Below are 19576 nucleotides of genomic sequence, written 5' to 3' on the forward strand. Positions count from 1 at the left end.
TGAAAGTTAAGCAAAGGAGAGGAATGTCTTCAACAAGATGGATTGATCAAGTGGCTGCAACAATGGAATCAAGTATATCAGGGATGATAAGGATGACACAGAATAGGACAGGGTTCAGATATATTGATTATAGTGTCACTATGAGTCCTCCTTGACTAGACAGCACTCAACAACAACAACTACAGCAACCTTTTGTGGAAATTCAATAATATGCATGTTGGGTTTTTTTATGCCATCTCACATGATTCTAATGTTTTCTTCACTTTCCTTCTGTCTTCTGTTTTTCTCTTCTTATGAGTTCTCATTGAGTTTCTTGTCTTCTTACTCACTGATTCTCTAGCCCATCTCTTCTATTCTGTATTATTGTTGTTTTTTCCTTCAATATGTTGAAATTTTCTATAATATCTGGTCTTGATATTCTGCACTGAATACCCATGTTTTCCTGTTATTTCTTGTACTGTGCTGGGTTGTTCCCTATCTGTCTTGTCCTAGCTTTTAAAATTACTATACATCTTTATTTATGCTTTCAACTCTTGCTTCTACCATTTGTAGCTTCTTCACTATCAATTTTTTAAATTCCACTTTAGTATCCCCCCCTCCTCTCCTTCTTTGGTCAGGAGTATTTAATGGATCTTCAATCTTGTCTGCTCTTTTAAGAAGGTTTTTTTGTTTGTTTTTAAATGATGTTTGATCCTTCCTTTTGCTTTCTTGACATTATGTGAAGTTCTTCTTGGTATATGTGAAACAGTTTTGGTTGAGTCTGTGTAGGTATTTGACATTTCTTTATCTTTATGAAGCTATTGGTACAATTGCAGATTCTAAGTGTTACCCCTGATTCCATTTCCCAGTGGCAATCTTTCCTTCTCTGTCCTATATTTTGATAGGAAGGGGCAGTTTACTCTAGGAGTAGGCTGCTTCTGCCTGTGTCCTCTCCTGAATGATAGGAAAGGGTGTTTCCCTTCAAGTCTAGGTATTAAAATGTACTTCTGTCCTTTCTTATAACTGGATAGAAGGGGTTGTTTCCCTCTGCATTCCCAGCAAATAAACTCCATGAGGGGCTTGGAAAGTCCCAGGAATGCTTCCTGTGGTCCATTTTATCCCCTAAGTTTCAGGGTAGTTCTGTGCTTCCAATTTATCATCACTTTCCTCACTATTGAATCATCAGGGTGGCCCATGGTACCCTCTCTGCTGGCTTGGGTAGCTTGGACACAGGAGCAGTGTCTCACTGGACTCTCAAATGCTGACTAATTCTTTTTGGTACCATGACTCTGAATTTCTTTACAAATTCCTTTGATGCTTGTAATGCTTTCTTCAGATCTTCCAGCTTGAGCAATATTGATTGCATTTTTCTTCTTTGGTTTTCTAACAACAAATCTTCCCACATGTCATTATAATACATACTTTTGTCTTCTTGAGATAACCTTGGAAATATTTTGCTCAGTTATCTTCATCAGATTTCCTTTTAGCTTTGGATACTTTGCATTTTGGATCAAAGTTCAGAGTCTCTTCTGTTATTCATTGTGGTCATTCCATTCTTTCCTTCTTTTGAATAATTGTTTTCTTAATGTATAATGTTATTGATGCCATCCCACAACTTATCTGGTCTCCTTGTTGTTGTTGTTAATGCTGTCAAGTTGAGTACAATCCATAGTGACCCTATGAAAAATAAATCTGAATCTTCTCCTAGTCTATGCCATCCTCATCACCTCTGGCAAACTTGAGTTCATTGCTACAGTCCCTGTATCAATCCATCTGGTTGAAGACCATCTTATTCTCCAACACTTCACCTTTTCATGCATGGTGTCCCTGTACAAGTAAAAGCATTTCCTAGCATCATTCCCAAATCTTGTGAGACAAAATTTTGTCATTTTCCCCCTCCAAGGATCATTCTAACACCACCATCTCCAAGACTTATACATCTGTTTGTTCTCCTTAAATATTAATGGGAAATTTAGCACTCTTTTCCTACACCACAGCTCAAAGGCATCAATTATTCTATAATCCTTACTCGTAATATCCTTAGTTTCCATTGCATCAAGTCTATCCTTGGAATGGTCTCCAAATTTATAGAGGATATACTTGGAAGCAGGAGTGACATTCACTTCCTAAACAACATGCCTCTGGAAACTCTATGAGCTTAGATGAATGATGATAATTATAGAAAGGCTTCAGGCCTTTTTGTTCATAGAGTCGCTATGAGTTGTGCTTGACTTGACAGCAATGAACAGCAGCATACTTAAGGTTGTAATTTGGCATCCATAGATTAGTTTAAATTTTCTTCAGCTTCAACTTGAACTTGCCTGTGGGATATTTATAGTCTCTTCTGCAGTTAGCCTTTGGATTTGTTCTTACCTATGATATTGATCTTCATTATCTCTTTTCGTATGTGTAATTAAATTGATTCCTATATATACCATTCAGTATAGTTCACCTATATAGTCATTGCTTATACTGGAAAAAAAGGTATTTGTGTCCAGTTAAATGTTATATATTCCTTTTTCAGTTGTAATTTTAACAAAAGTTTGCAGAAAACTTGGATTTTCATTCATTCATTGTTGCACAATTTCTTCCCCTCACTCCCATCCCCAGTTCATTTTGCAATTCACCTCTTATTTTGGACTGTTGTCATACAAATAATGCTTAATAATATATTCCCTTTAACAGTTCTTTCCTTCATCTGTTCCAATACAGTATTCAGTATTTATCCCCTCTTTTTCTAGTTTCCCCCCACCCTCCCATGTCTGTCCTGTTATAAAACCGCAATGTTCTGCAGTATTTGTCCTTTTGTGACTAAGGTATGTCACTCAACATAATATCCTCCAGGGTCATTAATGTTGTATAATATTCTACGGATTCCTTGTTTTTCAGTGCTACATAGTATTCCATTGTATGAGTATACCATATCTTTTATATCCATTCATTTGCTGATGGGCATTTGGGTTGCTTCCACCTCTTTAATATTATGAATAATGTGGCCATAAACATAGGTGTGCATATATCTGTTTGGTGGCGGCTCTTGTTCCTTTAGAGTATATTCCTAGTAGTAAAATTGCTTCTTCAAAAAGTATTTCTATTTCCAACTTTTTGAGAAAGCACCACACTGCCTTCCGTAGTGGTTACACCATTTTATGCTCCTACCAGTGAATAAGAATTCCAATCTCTCCAATGCCTTGTGAGAATTTGTTGTTTATTGCTCTTTTGAACTTTGCTGTTGTTGCTGGTTTGAGATGATATAGTTTTGGTGGTTTTTTTGGTTTTTTTTATTTGCATCTCTCAGATAGCTGGGGATTTTCAACATTTCTTCATGTGTGTGTTTGCCATCTGAATGTCTTCTTTGATGAAGTGTTTATTCATATCTAGTACCCATTTTGCAGTTGGGTTCTTTACCACTTTCTTGTTGAGGTGCTGGAATATTCTATAAGTTTTAGAGTTCCCTAGCAGATATGTCATTGCCAAATATTTTTTCCTAGTTTTTTTATCCTATTGGAGAAAATTTTTGAAGTGCATAAGAATTTGATTCTCAGAAGGTTGCATTTATCTATTTTATTCTTTCGTGGTTGTAGATTTTTCAGTTAAATGCTATATGTTCCTAATATCTGAAATAGTTATAAATTCAGTTTTTAAATGCATACATATACATTGCTTGGAAATAGTTAAAGAAACTAATGTTGTTGTGCACTGTAGAGTCAGAACCAACTCATAGTTGACCCTCTGGTGGGTTTTCAGAGGCAGTTAATTGCACAGGAGGAGAATGCCTATCCTTTTCCTGAGTGCCTTGGGGATTGCAGCACAACTTCTTCCTACTAGGCTACCAAAGCTCCCAGTAAAGAAACAAATGCTGCTTAGGAAATCTTTCAAAAGTTAATTAATAAAGCTCATAAAGAATGTTCTACTTTAATCAAAACAACTATGAGATATCATCTCACCCCAGTAAGAAGAGCAAAATTTAACAGAACCACAAGCAACAAATACTGGTGAGGTTGTGGAGAAATTGGAACCCCTATTCACTGTTGGTGGGAGTGTAAAACGGTGCAACCACTGTGGAAGGTGGTATGGCACTTTCTCAAAAATTTGCAAATAGAGATACCATTTGACCCAGCAATTCCACTGCTGGGAGTATACCCCAAAGAGACCGTAACTGACATCCAAGCAGATATATGCACACCCATGTTTATTGCGGCTTTGTTCACAATAGTAAGGAGTTGGAAAAACCCAAGTGCCCATCAACAAACAAATGGGTAGAGAAGCTGTGGTGTATTCACACAATGGAATACTATGCTGCATTGAAAAACAAGGAACTCATGCAATATTATTCAAAATGGGTGACCCTGGAGGACATTATGCTGAGTGAAATATCTCAGTCGCAAAAGGACAAATATTGCATGGTGCCACTGCTGTAAAATGGGACTGATATCAGGGTTGGGGTAAGACTGAGAAAAACTGGATAAATTGTGTATACTGCATTGAAACAGATGAGGGAGAGAATAATTTAAAAGCAATATATGATAGGGTATTATAGTTACACCAAGAGTTCACAATTAAGGTTGCATAGTGGAGTGTACTTGGGGCAATGGGAGGGTTGCAGGGGGATTGTATACCAAAGAAAGAATTTTTATTTTACTTTTCAAAGAGAGGAGAGAGCTGGAGTGGGGGGGGGTTGGGGGAGGGCTGGGCACAGAGAAAAGTGCAACAATGAATGAATGGAAATCCAAAATCTCTATAAATGTTCATTAAAATTATTAAAATAAAAAATTTTAAAAATCATAGGAAAAAAAGAATGTTTTACTTTAGGGAAAATGTGCAATAGGTGATTTAATGATCAAATCGCAAATTTATATATAATCCTGCCTACAATTTTGTTCTTAACAATGCTGGTTCATCAACTGGTTACTTGCGTAATGGAAAAGAGACTTCAAGTACAATATTTGATTTATTAAAGAAACCGTTTTCACATGAAAATGTCATCTCAATGTTATTGCAAATAGTGTGCCACAATTTTTCAGCTCTACTCTTACAAGTTTTTATGGTACTTGAATTATTGCTTTTAAAAAAGTCTGAATTCTGACTGCTTATCTAAGAAAGTTAAAATACACATCATGTGCTACAAAACATTATGACTATAGAGAGACAGTTTGATGAAGTACTAGGTTAAAATGAAAATCAGACTAGACCTAACCTTCTTATAAATTAAGTACAAACTATGACTTTAAAAAAAAGCAAAAACCCATGCATTTTAAAAGAGTTGCTAAAATGAAGAATGCTGCATTATCAAATAACTTTTTTTTATTTTATTATGGCAGTTGAACAAATGACTGCTGTGGCAGACTTTGCCTCTGTCTTCATAGTAAGGTTTCTTACTATATTAGGAATTGGACTGTGAAATGTTCCTAAACATAATAATTCTTAGCAATAGAAGACCTTGCTAGCATACTCTCATCAGTTGAGTAGTAAACATATTGCAACATTTAAAAAAATAATTTAACTTGGAAGTGAAGGCTATTAAATTTAACAATATTGTTCTGGCTAGAGTCTATTTATGGCTATAAGTGATTTGTTTACTCTACATCAACAGCTTGTTATAGAGCTATAGATTTCCTTGTCCCTTGAAGACAACAGTACACAAGTAACACAAGCAATGTTTCTTTGTGTTCTATTCATTGGTGCATGAAATGTAAGATTAATTTTTTAAAGTTTAATATCATAAGTTATTGGAGAGTGCTGTATTTTGACATCTAAATCAATTCAGGCAATAACTTAACCTTCTATTTACATTATATTGCTATAAAAAAGTAAATGGTAAAGACTGGAACACTTGAAAGTCTGTATTTACTTAAGTCATTTTTAATAAAAAAAACTGAAGGTAGCATAGGGACAGCTACATCTGACATCTGTTGACTTCACAAAAGGGGAACTATCTCCGTCAACAGCATCCACAATACAGAACCAATTCCCAAAAGGTCGAATATTATCTCTGTGTTTCCACAATTCCTTCTACTAATTACATACCAGTCATATTTCTCTACTTATGGTTCCTAAATCCATTGCAATGGTCCCACAAATCTCACAGAATCATAACTTATGGTTATGGAATGTTTACAGGTTGAGAACAGGATACAATTCCTTGGCCAGGACAACTTCTCAAGCATGCTCACAGGCCCCTGACCTTCAGTCTTAGGGCTTAGTTCAGTGTTACCAAGCACTCTTAGTCTTGCCAATTACTGCATTTCCCTAAAGTGCTCCAGTAGGCTTAGGTGAAAGTCTCTGGTTGCAAAGGGTTATAGTATCAAATCAGGTCTATCTTATGTTGGTCTCTGGTTCCCTGCTGAGTCTGCTCCTGATCTCTTGTAGGTCCTGATCTACCAGGGCATGAATCTCTGGCCTTGAAGGACACACAGTGCATTCTCTATTTCTTCTTCCTTGCTAATAGTGAGATTCCCATCTTCACTGCTAAACCTGTTCAATTCAAACCTAGTAGGGTGGCAAAACTGACCAATCTTAGTAAACTTAATTTATACAAGCCGTATTTCATATTCCCACCTAGTAATATGGTGAGAGTCAAAGCCACTGACTTTTGAACAATAAAGCTATGTCATCACATCTTCTCAAAAGACTTTGGCATTCATTAAGATTCCTAAAACACTCAAATTTGAGTATATTTTGTTGTGTATATTCTCTAGAATAACAAAATAAAGAACATTTAAAAGAGAAATTGAGATTATTATTTTCCCTAATATGGGTAAGGGAGCTCTGATGTCATAGTCTGTAGAAATTTGCACTGCTAGTTAAAGGCCATATGCCTTTCTGGAACATTGACTCCACCAACCTCTCTGAGGGAGGAAAATCAGAAATCTCCTCCCCATGTGGTTTATAGCCTCTGAAATTCCACTGTATGGGAAGCTATAAGATGGTTCGGAGTCAAAGCAAAGATACGACAGGAATGTGGGTAAGAACCAATAGATGATGTGAAAATTTTCAGCTATAGAATATTTATAAGAAAATAATTACAGAAAATTAGTGTAACTGTACTTAGCGAGCCATGCTGCTAACCAAAATGTCACACACTGCCCCTGTAGATCGAATGCATCAGCAAACCTAGGGGAGAAAAGGGGACAATGTCTTCCCACTAAGAGATATGTATGAATGTTCAAAAAGGGGTGGAGAGGAGCAGAAAAGGGGAAGAGCAGATGATCACAGGGATGGCAGATGTTGGTGGGAAGGAGGAAAGTGGGTGTGCGTGGATTTGGTAGGGAATTAGGATATGAGGTGATAAAAGACACAGCTGGGTGGTATTTAATTATAAGAAGTACAGTGTGTATGAGGGGTTGTATGGGACACAATGTGCATGGATAAAGCACAGTGTGTATGGGTTGTTGTTATTGTTGTTATGTGCTGTTAACTGTGACCCATAGCAATCCTATGTACAGCAGCTCCAAACCCTGCCCTCTGCTGACCTAGTCTCACTAATTCTGACACACCTACCCCCATTGTTCCAGTTACTGTATCAATCCGTCTCATCCAGGGTCTTTCTCTCTTGTGCTGTCCCTACATCCTTCAGAGTATGATGTCCTTCACTAAGGACTGGTCCCTCCTGGACACATGCCCAAAGTGTGTGAGAAAGAGCTTCATAAATCCTTTCCTCAAAGGAGCAACCTGGTTTCACCCTCTTCAAGACAGACCTATTTGTTTTCTTGAAGTCCATGGTATGTTCAAGACTCTTCCCCAGTACCACAATTCAAAGTCATAGATTCTTCTTTTGTCATCTTTCGTCTTTGTCCAGCTCTCTGATACATAGCAAGTAATTGTGAAGACCATGGCCTGGATCAGGTGCACCTTAGTCTCTAGACTGACAATGTTGCTTTTCAGTACTCTGGAGAAGTCCCTGATAGCATATTTCCCCAATGCTATTGATTTTCTGACTGCTGGTGCTAAGAGTGTTGATTGTGGAGCCAAGCAAGCTGCAATATTAACAACTCCAATCTCTTCTCCATCTATCATGTCTATGAGTTTGGGTAGTTATATGCCAATCAATTTAAAAAATGGAAGGAGGCGGAAAAAAAAGATGTATGATGTAAATGAGCACTGGATGTAGTGGATTTACAAAGCATGTAATGCTGCCCTTGGTCAGTACTTGATTGGAAGTACTAAAAGGGAAGCTCTGCCCTACAGATAAGCTTGATAAAAGTAAAAGTTGATAGTGGATGCTTGGGCTTATTCTAGGGGAAAGATTAAGTCCTACCCAATACTCTGAGGAAATTTGCACTTGAATGGATTTGAAGACCCACCTTGGACTTTTGATTGAAGAGATTCACATTTGCAAGAAAGGTAAGCAGAGAGAGAGAGAGAAAGAGGGGAAAAAAAAGAAGAGAGGCTGACTTTTTAAAAATGCATTTTAATGGAAGTTTACAGAGACTTAGGGTTCCAGTCATTCATTGTTGCACTTTTCTCCCTGCCCACCCCCTCACCCCCCAATTCACTTTTTTCCTTGATGAGTAAAAGGAAAACTTTTTCTTTGCTATTCAATCCCTCTCCCCAAGCCACTACACTGTAAAGCCTTCAAGACTCCTGTCATGACAGTAATATGTAATCATATATCCCATTTAAACAGTTCTCTCCTTCATCTGTTGCAATCCAGTATACATCATTCCTCCCCATTTCCTCTGCTTTCCCTCAACCCCAATGCCAGTCCTATTTTATAATAGTGGCCCTATGCAATATTTGTCCTTTTGTGACTGAGATATTTCACTCAGCATGATGTCCTCTAGGGTCATCCACTTAGCATAGTATTTCATGAGTTCCTTGTTTTTCAGTGCTGTATAATATTCCACAGTGTGAATATACCGGAGCTTCTCTATCCATTCATTTGTTGATGGGAACTTGGGTTGCTTATAGCTCTTTGCTGTTGCAAACAAAGCCGCAGTAAACATGGGTGTGAGAGGCAGACTTTTTAAAATTGGCAGAAACTGTTTGGCTTCTGAGGCAGGGTAAAGGTGTCCATCAGAACCTACTTTCAGGACTTGAAATTAAAGAAAGCTAGTGAGTATTCTCACTTATTGATCACTTGGATCCACCGGAGCAGAAGTCGGAAGCATAAACAATGAAGATATAGGCTGAGCATTATATGTGTTCCTTCAGCACTGCCCACCTAATAGTCACACATGTATGGATGAATAAAAAAATGGTTGATGGCTTGATGAGCAGGGAATCATGAAGATTCCTAGCTTATTGAGTTGGTCCTATGTGACGGATAAGGCTGAGTGAAGGGACCAACCTGTCTGGAATGAAGGGAACAATGTGGACTCCTGAGTGTAGCTGATGCCTGTTTGGACCTAGCCACAGATTCCTGGGGATGAGTTGACCAGAACCCAATCAGATAAAAAGACGATGATTCATGCTGTGAGCATGCATGATAGCTGCAACCTCATGGCTTGCTCTGGACTGGACTTTGCTCATGGATATGGATGTGGATGCTCAAAATTTCCAAGTTGAACAGAGGATACTTTAGCAAAAGAGACCAATGGTGATTAATTTTCTAAAACATAATGCATGAGAATGATTGTATGAAATACAATGTGAATGAAGAATAGCGTGAAACACAATGTATATGAAATGGGGATATTAAGACATGAAGTATGAAGTAGCTGGCTTTCATACTTTTACAAATATAGTTATTAGTAAGATGATTGTAACGGGGAGATCCCACAATATATATGAATGAAATATAATGTAAATGAAAGATTGCATAAGACACAATGTACATGCATGAAATACAATGCATATGAATGATTGTTTGCAAAGCAATAAAAATATGTAACAAAAAAAAGAAAGATGTTTGTCAGGGTTTAAAAAGTTTATCTACACCCTCATAAATCCAGTGAGGAGTCTCTATGAGTTACCATCAACTTGACAACAGCAAGTGAGGAAATTATAACAGAAATATCCTAATTGAGTATCTTTAATAATTTGAAACTTATTTTCTCACAGTTTAGTAAGCATGAAGTCTAAATTGAGTGCACTGATCCTAGGGAAAGGTTATGTCAGTTCTGGGGAAGTTCCTGGCCTCTTTTTACCTTCTGTTTCTCCATTTTTTGGAGGTCTTTATGTGATGTGGTACTACCCTTTCTATCTTCTCAATGCTTCCTTGCTTAATCTGTTTTTTTTTTTAAATTTATTTTATTAACTTTAATGAACATTTACAGAGATTTGGGATTTCCATTCATTCGTTGTTGCACTTTTCTCTCTGTCCAGCCCTTTCCCCCAGTTCACTCCTCTCTTTGAAAAGTAAAAGTCTTTCATTGGTATACAGTCCTCCCCTACCCCCCCCCCCGAGTACAATCCACTATGCAACCTTAATTCTGGACTCTTGTAATAACCATAATACCCTATCATATATTACTTTTAAATTGTTATCTCCCTCATCTGTTTTAATGCAGTATACATAATTTATCCAGTTTTTCTCAGTCTTCCCCCAACCCCGATGTCAGTCCTGTTTTACAACAGTGGCACCATGCAGTATTTGTCCTTTTGTGCTGAGATATTTCACTCAACATAATGTCCTCCAGGGTCACCCATTTTGATTAATATTGCATGAGTTCCTTGTTTTTCAATGCAGCGTAGTATTCCAATGTGTAAATATACCACAGCTTCTCTATCCATTCGTTTGTTGATGGGCACTTGGGTTGTTTCCAACTCCTTGCTATTGTGAACAAAACCGCGATAATCTGTTTTTTTAAGAAAAAATCTCAAAAGTGAACAGTGCAGTACATGCTCTACACTGACATAGCCTTATAAACTAACCAACAATCTTTGCTCCCTAGTTGAATTATATTCACCGTATATCAAACCAAATCTATAGCCATAAAATTGAATCTCTCATTCATAGTGACCTGTAGGACAGAATGGAATACCTTAGAGAGTTTTCAAGACTAATTATGGCAGCCGACTGCCATTACTTTCCACAGTACAGCTAATGGTGAATTCAAACCAATCATTTAACCACTGTGTCCCTCAGAATTTAGAGGTTAAGATTTATAAAACCCATTTTTGAGACACATCATTCAATCATTTTTTAAAAAAATTACAACGTTATTATCCCAAAGCTACAAAGACTTGTTATTCCTGAGATCTCTGCAAATTGGCCTGTCACAAGTCAAACTTGGTCAGATTTGTTGGTCAGCCTACATTTAAATAGAAAAAAAATTTTAAATGAATAAATCTGATAATTTAAGGGAAGATATGGGTAAATTTTTTAATGTTCATAATTGATGCCAATCACATTTTAACCTTCTAGTGGCCTAGTGGTGAGAGGCTGCTCTGAAATCCCATAAGGCACACTGTTTGAATCTACTTTTGCAGGAGAAGGATGAGCAATCTCCTCCTGTGCAATTTACTGCCTCTGAAAACCTTTTGGTCTTGACTGATGGCACACAACAACAACACAAGGGATCATACAACTTTAATATATTGCTATATTTTCAAAATTAAAAATGTGTGACTGCTCATATCTTAAAAGGAAATTAATTTCAGGAAGTAGAAATTCCAGTTTGAATTGGAAATTATTTCTCTTCATGTGGTTTCCATTTATTATTCCATTTGCTGTTCACTGTTTTCAACTGTCTGCCCTATTTACGGCTTCATTTCCCTTTGAGGGTAACATCCTCTTTTTTTTTTTTTTTTTAGTCTTTCTCCCCTACCTTAGGGTTTAACCTTAGAGAGAACAAAGTAAGTGGTAAGAGCTCTGGAGACCACCTGAGGCAATATTAATTCTTTTTTAGTTAGTAAAGTTAGTAAAGATTTTACTTACTAAATCCATAATTTCTTCCAGTTTCTCCTCTCTTCTGAAGTCCTCTTATCTTTTGAGAGATGACTGGGAAATAAAAATAAGCCCTTAGCTTTATTTTCTTTTGCATAGTCTTGCAGACACTAAAAACTAAGTCTAATAATTTGTACTTCACCTAGATTTTACATAGAAAAATATTTAAGTGGAAAATGTCTTTAGTAGGCTTGAAAAGTTAAGAAAAATTGTCTTATATCATTAAGGCATAAAAGTCACTTGAGAATTTTAATTAATTTTTTCCTATGTGGAGGACTGTGGCATCAGGATTGGAGGAAGGCTCATCAACTACCTACACAACCTTGCTTGCTGCAACTGAGGAAGACATGAAGCACTTGCTGCAGAAGTTCAAGCACTTTATTTTTCAATATGGATTGAAGATCAACATCAAGAAGACAAAGATTCTCACCATTGGGCCAACTGGCAGCACCATGATGGTTGGAGAAGAGATGGAGGTTGTTAACAGTTACAGCTTTTTTGGCTCTATAATCAACACCTTTAGTACCAGCAGTCAGGAAATCAAAAGATGTATTGCACTGGGAAAATTTGTTGTCTGAGGCCTTTCCAGAGTACTGAGATTCAATGATTGTCAGTCTAGAGACTAAAGTGCACCTAATCAGGCAATGGTCATCACAATCACTTGCTATGCATCAGAGAGCTGGACAGTGACTAAAGATGACAGAAGAATTGATGCCTTTGAGTCATATTGCTGGACATGGGTCTTGAACATATCATGAACCACCAAGAAAACAAATAGGTCTGTCTTGGAGAGGATGAAACCAATTTTCTCCTTGGAAGTTAGGATTTTGAAGCTCCGCCTCTCATACGTTGGGCATGTGGCCAGGAGAGACCCATCCTTGGAGAAGGACATCATTCTCAGAAAGGTGGAGGGACAGCACAAGAGAGGAAGACCCTGGATGAGATGGATTCATATAGTAAATAGGGCAATGGGGGTAGGTGTGTTGGAGTCAGTGAGACTGGCTCAGGACAGGGAAGGCTTCAGAGCTATTGTACATAGGGTCACCATGAGTTGCAGATGACTCGACAGCACATAACAACTGTAACAACAAAAGGGGGAACATAATAGAAAGATAACTCCCTTATTTTTCTCAAAATGGTTGTTTTTAATTTTTTTGTTTTTATTTTATTAATTTTTATATGTGTACTGTCAAATCGGATCTGACTGGTACAGGAGGAGATTGCCCCTCCTTCTCCAGCAGAGCATCTGGTAGATTTGAATCGCTTACCTCTGGGATTGCAGTGCAGCTTCTTGCCACTAGGCCACCAGAGTTCCCTTTCAAACATGGTTTTTATATTTCAAAAATTTTACTGTTATATAATACACAGACCATAAAATTCACTCCTTTATGTGCATAATGTTTTCCAGGTACACACAGTTTTGCAGCCATCTATCTAAACTAAAATTATTTCTAAATTTCAATTTATGGGAAATTTGCATTTTTAGATGCCTTTGTAAAGACTATTCTAATGATAAAAAAAAAAATCCAGTGAAGTGGCACACATAGGGAAACTCTATTGCTCTATGTGCAGAATTGACATCAAGAGATTTTGGAAGCATAATTTTTGTTTACTGGGCAGCTGGTGATTGTTGGTCCCAGTGCCCTTAACTAAATAAAAAATTAGTTTTTCTATTAAAAAATCTATTGCCATTTGATTGGATTATGACTAATACTGAAACTATCTATATAGGACAGAGTAAAACTTCCCCATAGAGTTTCTGAGACTGTATATCTATATACATATAGATTGTGTCATCATTCTCTCAATATGGAACTGGTGGGTTTGAACTTCCAACCTTTTGGTTTACAATCCAATTCTTAGTCTCCTATGCCAACTGGTATCCTTTTTTCTAGTGATCATTTGTCTCTTCTGCACTAATAGTCACATTGAAACATTGAGTTATGTTTGCTATTTTTGTTAGATGCCATTGAGTCAGCTCTGACTCATTCTCTAAATTATACTTGTGGAGAGACAGACTGGACTTTTAGAATATTGACATTCAGGACAACTTTTAAGATTATGTAATTTTTGCAGAACTTGCCCTTTGGAGGGTAGAAATAGACATTCATTGAATGATGAATAAAAATTAAGGCATTCAATAGCCCTAATATTTTATAAAATACATTATGCAGTGATCAGTTATTTTGTTCATAGTTGGCATCTAGTTCCACTTGTGACTTGCCATTTCTGTTTCCTTGGAAATATTACTGAGCTAATTTAATCTATCCCAGTTGGGTAGACTGAATATAATCAGTAGAATTAAGATATCAGTCTTTAATGGTTTTGCAGATTTAGAGGAGTTTATAAGGAGATTCAAGCATTCAATTAATTATTGTTCTTTTCATAATAGGTAGGCGTTGTGACCTAAGACCAGTCTGGTAGTTTGGTCATTGCTAAGTATGATAGAAAATTAAGAATCCCTTTGTTCTAGTTTATACTCAGAAATCATCATAGAAAGGAAGACTATTTTCAAATTCAATCTCTCTCTCTCTCTCTCTCTCTCTCTCTCTTTCTCTAATAAACTTTGGAATTTAGAACGCAACAGACTCTGAGGTAAAAAAGATAAAATAATGTGCTCTATATAAGATTTGTTGTTGTTGTTATGTGCTGTTGAGCTGAGTATGATTCATAGCAATCTATGAATGGATTTGAAACCTTTCCTATCCTGTACCATCCATACTATCTCTGATACCCTTGAGCCCACTGTTGTAATCACCATGTCAACCCTTCTTGTTGAAGTTCTTCCTTTCTTATGCCGACTCTTCACCTTTTCAAGCATGATGTTCTCCAAGAACTGGTCCCTCCTAGCAACATGACCAAAGACCAAGTTTCACTGCCTTTGGCTCTAAGGAGCACTCTAGTTGTATTTTCTCTGTAACAGACTTGTTTATTCTTTTGGCAGTCCATGGGATATTTAGTACTCTTCAACAACATACCTCAAGGCCGTCAAGTCTTATTCTGTCATCCTTAGTCTTTGTACAACTTTCAGATGCATAGCAAGCTATTGAGGAGATCATAGCTTGGGTCAGGTGCACCTTAGTTTTTAAACTGACACGATTCCTCTTTGATGTGGGAATCCCAGAAAACTTGATTGTGCTCATGTAAAACTTACACTTGGACCAGGAGGCAGTTATCAGAAGAGAGCAAGGAAACACTGCATGGTTCAAAATCAAGAAATGTTTACACTGGAGATGCATTGTATCTCCATTCCTTTTCAATCTGTGTGTGGAACAGATAATTCGGGAGCCTGGACTTTATGAGGAGGAATATGGAATCTGAATTGGAGGAAGACTAATGAACAATCTGCATTATGCAGATGATACAGCCTTGCTTGCTGAAACAGAGGAGGACTTGAAGAATTTGCTGCAGAAGGCCAGGGACTGTAGTCTTCAATATGAATTGAAGCTCAACATCAAGAAAACAAAGATTCTAACCACTGGGACAATCGGCAGCCCTATTACGGATTGAGAAGAGATTGAGGTTGTTAACAATTTCAGCTTCCTTGGGTCCACAATCTACATTTTTGGCACCAGCAGTTAGGAAATCAAAAGATGAATTGCATTGGAGAAACCTGCTATCAGGGACCTCTCCAAATACTAAAGAACAATGATGTCAGTTTAGAGACTAAAGTGTGCTTGATTCAGGTCATGGTCTTGCAATTATTTACTATATATCAGAGGGCTAGGAAATGACTAAGCATGACAGAAGAAGAATCGATGCCTTTGAGTTGTGCTGTAGAAGAGTATTGAACATACCATGGACCACCAGGAGAACAAATAGGTCCCTCTTAGAGAGATTTAAACCAAGTTTCTCTTTGAAGGCAAGGATTTTAAAGCTCTGTCTGACGTACTCTGGGCACATGGCCAGGATGGACCAGTCCCTGGAGAGGGACTTCATGCTGGCAAAGACGGCGGACAGCCCAGCAAAGGAAAATCCTAGATGAGATGGATTGACACAGTGACTGAGGCAACGGGATTAGGTGTGCAGGAGTCAGTGAGACTAGCCCAGGACAGAGGTCAGAGATATTGTACATAGGGTTGCTATGAGTCACAGGCAACTCAACAGCACATTACAACAACAACAGCATTACTGTTTAGCACTTTGGAGAGGTCCCTAAGGGCAGATTTTCCTAGTGTGACACTTCATTTCTTGAATGCTAGTACCAAGGGTACTGACTGTGGATCCCAGCAATATGAACTCATTGACAACTTCACTCTTTTCCCGTCTATCCAGATGTTATTTGTTTGCCCAGTGGGGAAGACTTTTCTTGATGTTGAAGTGTAATACATATTGATGGCTGTAGTCCTTGATCTTCTACAGCAAGTGCTTTAAGTTCCCTTAACGCTCAGCAAGCAAGATTGTGTCATCTGTATAATGCAGGTTGTTGAGGAATCTTCCTCCAATCCTGATGGATTGTTCAGCTTCCCATATGATTTGTTCAACATTCAGATTGGCTATGTATGGAGAAAGGATACAGTCCTGGTCCATGTTAACTTAAACCATTCAGTCATGGTACATGTTAATTTCTTTTAAAGTATAGTGTTTTCTTGTTATGTTCACACAACAGCCTCTTGGTCTAAGTTTTGTATGAGTACAGTTAAGTGTTCTGGGAATTCCCATTCTTCTCAATGTTAACCATAGTTTGTTGTAATCCACACAGTCATATGCCTTTTCACAGGCATTGGGACACAGATTTTTTATATCTTGACTGCTGCTACCATGAGTATTGAGTATTGATTGTGGATCCAAGTAAAATGAAATTATTGACAGCTTCAATCTTTTCTCCATCTATCATAATATTGCCTATGGGTCCAGAGGTGAGGATTTTTTATTTTCTTGATGTTGAGATGTAATCCATCGAGACCAGAGCTTTCACCAAATACACAATGATTGTAATAATGGACTTGAGCATACTAAAAACTGAACAATGTGTAGAGTTTGTGGTTGCTATGAAAGTTGACTAACTTATTGGGACCCTTCACTGAATGGGATTTGACTGTTGTTATCGATATAGTTTGTGGTATTTAATCAAGGTGTTATTACATGCTGTTTAGTACTCTCCGACCCATGCCACTAAAAGATTGCCAGGCTGCTCCTTGGAGGCAAGGATTCTGAAGTTTTGTCTGACATACTTTGGACATGTTGCAAGGAGGGACCAGTCCTTGGAAAGGGATGTCATGTTTGGAAGGGTGGAGAGACAGCGCAGGAGAGGAAGACCCTCAATGAGATGAATTGATTCAGCGACTGGGTTAATGGAGGTAGGTGTGTCAGAGACAATAATATTGGCCCAGTATAGAGCAGGGTTTAGGGCTGTTGTACATAGGGTCGCTATGAGTTGCAAGAGATTCAACGGCACATAACAACAAACATATGCCATCTTCTTGATCGCTATTGTACCTGATTCCATTGTTGCAGATTTTCTATTAACCCATATCCTTGTTGTTGTTGGATTCTGTCTAATCAACTAAGAATCATATTACCATATAAATGATGGATAGGGATCCTGCCTTATCTTGTGCCATCCTCATTATCTTTTCCACTTGAGCCTATTGTTACAGTCACTATATCAATCTATCTTATTGAGGGTCTTCCCTTTCTTGGCAGATCCTCTTTTTTCCCCCCTCAGAATTAAGTTTATTTCCAAGGACTGGCCCTCCTAACAACATTTCCAAGTGTGAAAAAAGTTTCACCCACTTTTTCTTTAAGAATCACCCTGGTTGCATCCTCTCGAAGACATATTTATTTGTTCTCTTGGCAGTCCATGGGATACTTCTCCATCACCATACCTCAAAGGAATAAATGCTACATGTGTTATTTTTATTAACTGTTTAACTCTCAGGTACATAGAAAGTAACTGAACAGCTATAGCTTGGATTAGGCACACCTTAGTTTTTAAACTGATAGCCTTGCTTATCAGCACTTTGGAGAGCCCTGACAGCAGACTTTCCTAGTGCAACACATCCTTTTATGTCCTGACTGCTGGTACCACGGTTGTTGACTGTGGATTCAAATAAGATGAAATCACTGACAATTTCTATCTTTTCTCCCTCTATCATAATGGTGCCTACTGGCCCAAAGGTGAAGACTTTTATTTTTGTAATGTTGAACTGCATTACATATTGGAGGCTCTCCTAACTCAACAAGAGAACACTGCATAGTTTAAAATCAAGAAAGGTGTGCATCAGGGCTGTATTTCTTCCTCCATAATTATTTAATCTCCATGCTGAGCAAATCATTCAAGAACTTGGACTTTATGAGGATGAATGTGGCAGAAGGATTAGGGTAAGAATCATTAACAACATGCATTTTGAAGGTGACACAACCATGCTTGCTAAAGTAAGGAAGACTTGACTGACACACTTGCTGCAGAAGATAAAGGACCACAACCTTCAGTATGGACTACATTTCCATCTCCTTAAAGTTATTGGCTTTAGAATTTTCTTCTTTTGTGAGGATTAATGCTATGAATTTTCTTCTGAGTACTACCTTGACTACTTTGAAGAGGGACATGATGCTAACAAGAATGGAGCGTCAGCAAAAGTGAGGAAGACCCTCAACAAAGTGGATTGACACGGTGACTGCCCCAGTAGACTCTTGTGTGTCAGGAACTATCAAGATGGTGCAGGATTGAACAGAGTTCAGATCTTTTATTCATAGGGTCGCTATGAGTTATGCTTGACTCATTGGCACCTAACAACAACAACACTACCTTAACCGTGTCATTTAAGTTTTGATATAAAATATTTAAATTTGGGAAAAAGCATTATGCTTTAATTTTCATTTGATTCTAAGTGTTTTGTTTTCTTCCTTGATGCATTCATTGGTTTTTAAAAAAGGTTTGATGATGAATTACCACATATTGTATGTTTTCTAGTTTTCCTTCTGTATTAATTTTCTCATTTAACTCCATTGTGTTCAGAAAATAAAATTTATATGCCATCAATAATTTTAAATCTTTTGAGATGTGTTCTGTGACCTCACACATAGTTTATTCTGGAGAATAATCTAAGTGCTCTAGATAAGAGTGTACATTGTGCAGTTTTTGAGTGGAGTGTTTTTATATATATGTATTTCTGTTAGGTCTCTGGTTATTTTTAGTGTCATACAGGTACTCTATATCCTTACTGATTTTTTAAAATATTCTGTACAGTATTGAAAGTGCTCATTGTTGTGCTCCAGTGTTACTGTAGAACTGTCTATTTCTCCCTTAACTTTTGTCAATGTTTAGTTCTAATTTTGGGGCTCTATTGTTAGTTGCATATATATTTGTGATTGTTATAATTTCTTGTTGAGTTAACCTTTTCTTTTCATTACATATGCATTATGTAATCATAATACCCTTACATATCCTTTATCACTTACAAATTATTTGTGTCCTCGGATTTAAAGAAGAAATTTGATGGCACAGTCCAAAACATATCGGGCTGGCCTAGTGGCAGGCAAGAAGCTGCACTGCAATCCTGAAGACATGTGGTTTGAGGCCACCAGGATGGGCAATCTCCTCCATATAATTAACTGTCTCAGAAAACCTGACCAGGGTGTTAGCTATGGATCAGGTGTGACTCTACAGTACATACACAACAACAACAGCCAACAGATTGGATTTTCAAATCCATCAGCTGCTTTAGGGGAGCGATATGGGCAGGTTTGTTCTGTAAAGGGAGCTTTGGTGGCATAGTGGTAAGGAGCTGCACTCCCAACCTGAAGGCACCCAGTTCAAATCTA

This window comes from Elephantulus edwardii, unplaced genomic scaffold (assembly GCF_000299155.1).
Source record: "Elephantulus edwardii isolate Elephantulus edwardi_28Jun2011 unplaced genomic scaffold, EleEdw1.0 scaffold00336, whole genome shotgun sequence".
In the NCBI taxonomy this organism is placed as follows: Eukaryota; Metazoa; Chordata; class Mammalia; order Macroscelidea; family Macroscelididae; genus Elephantulus; species Elephantulus edwardii.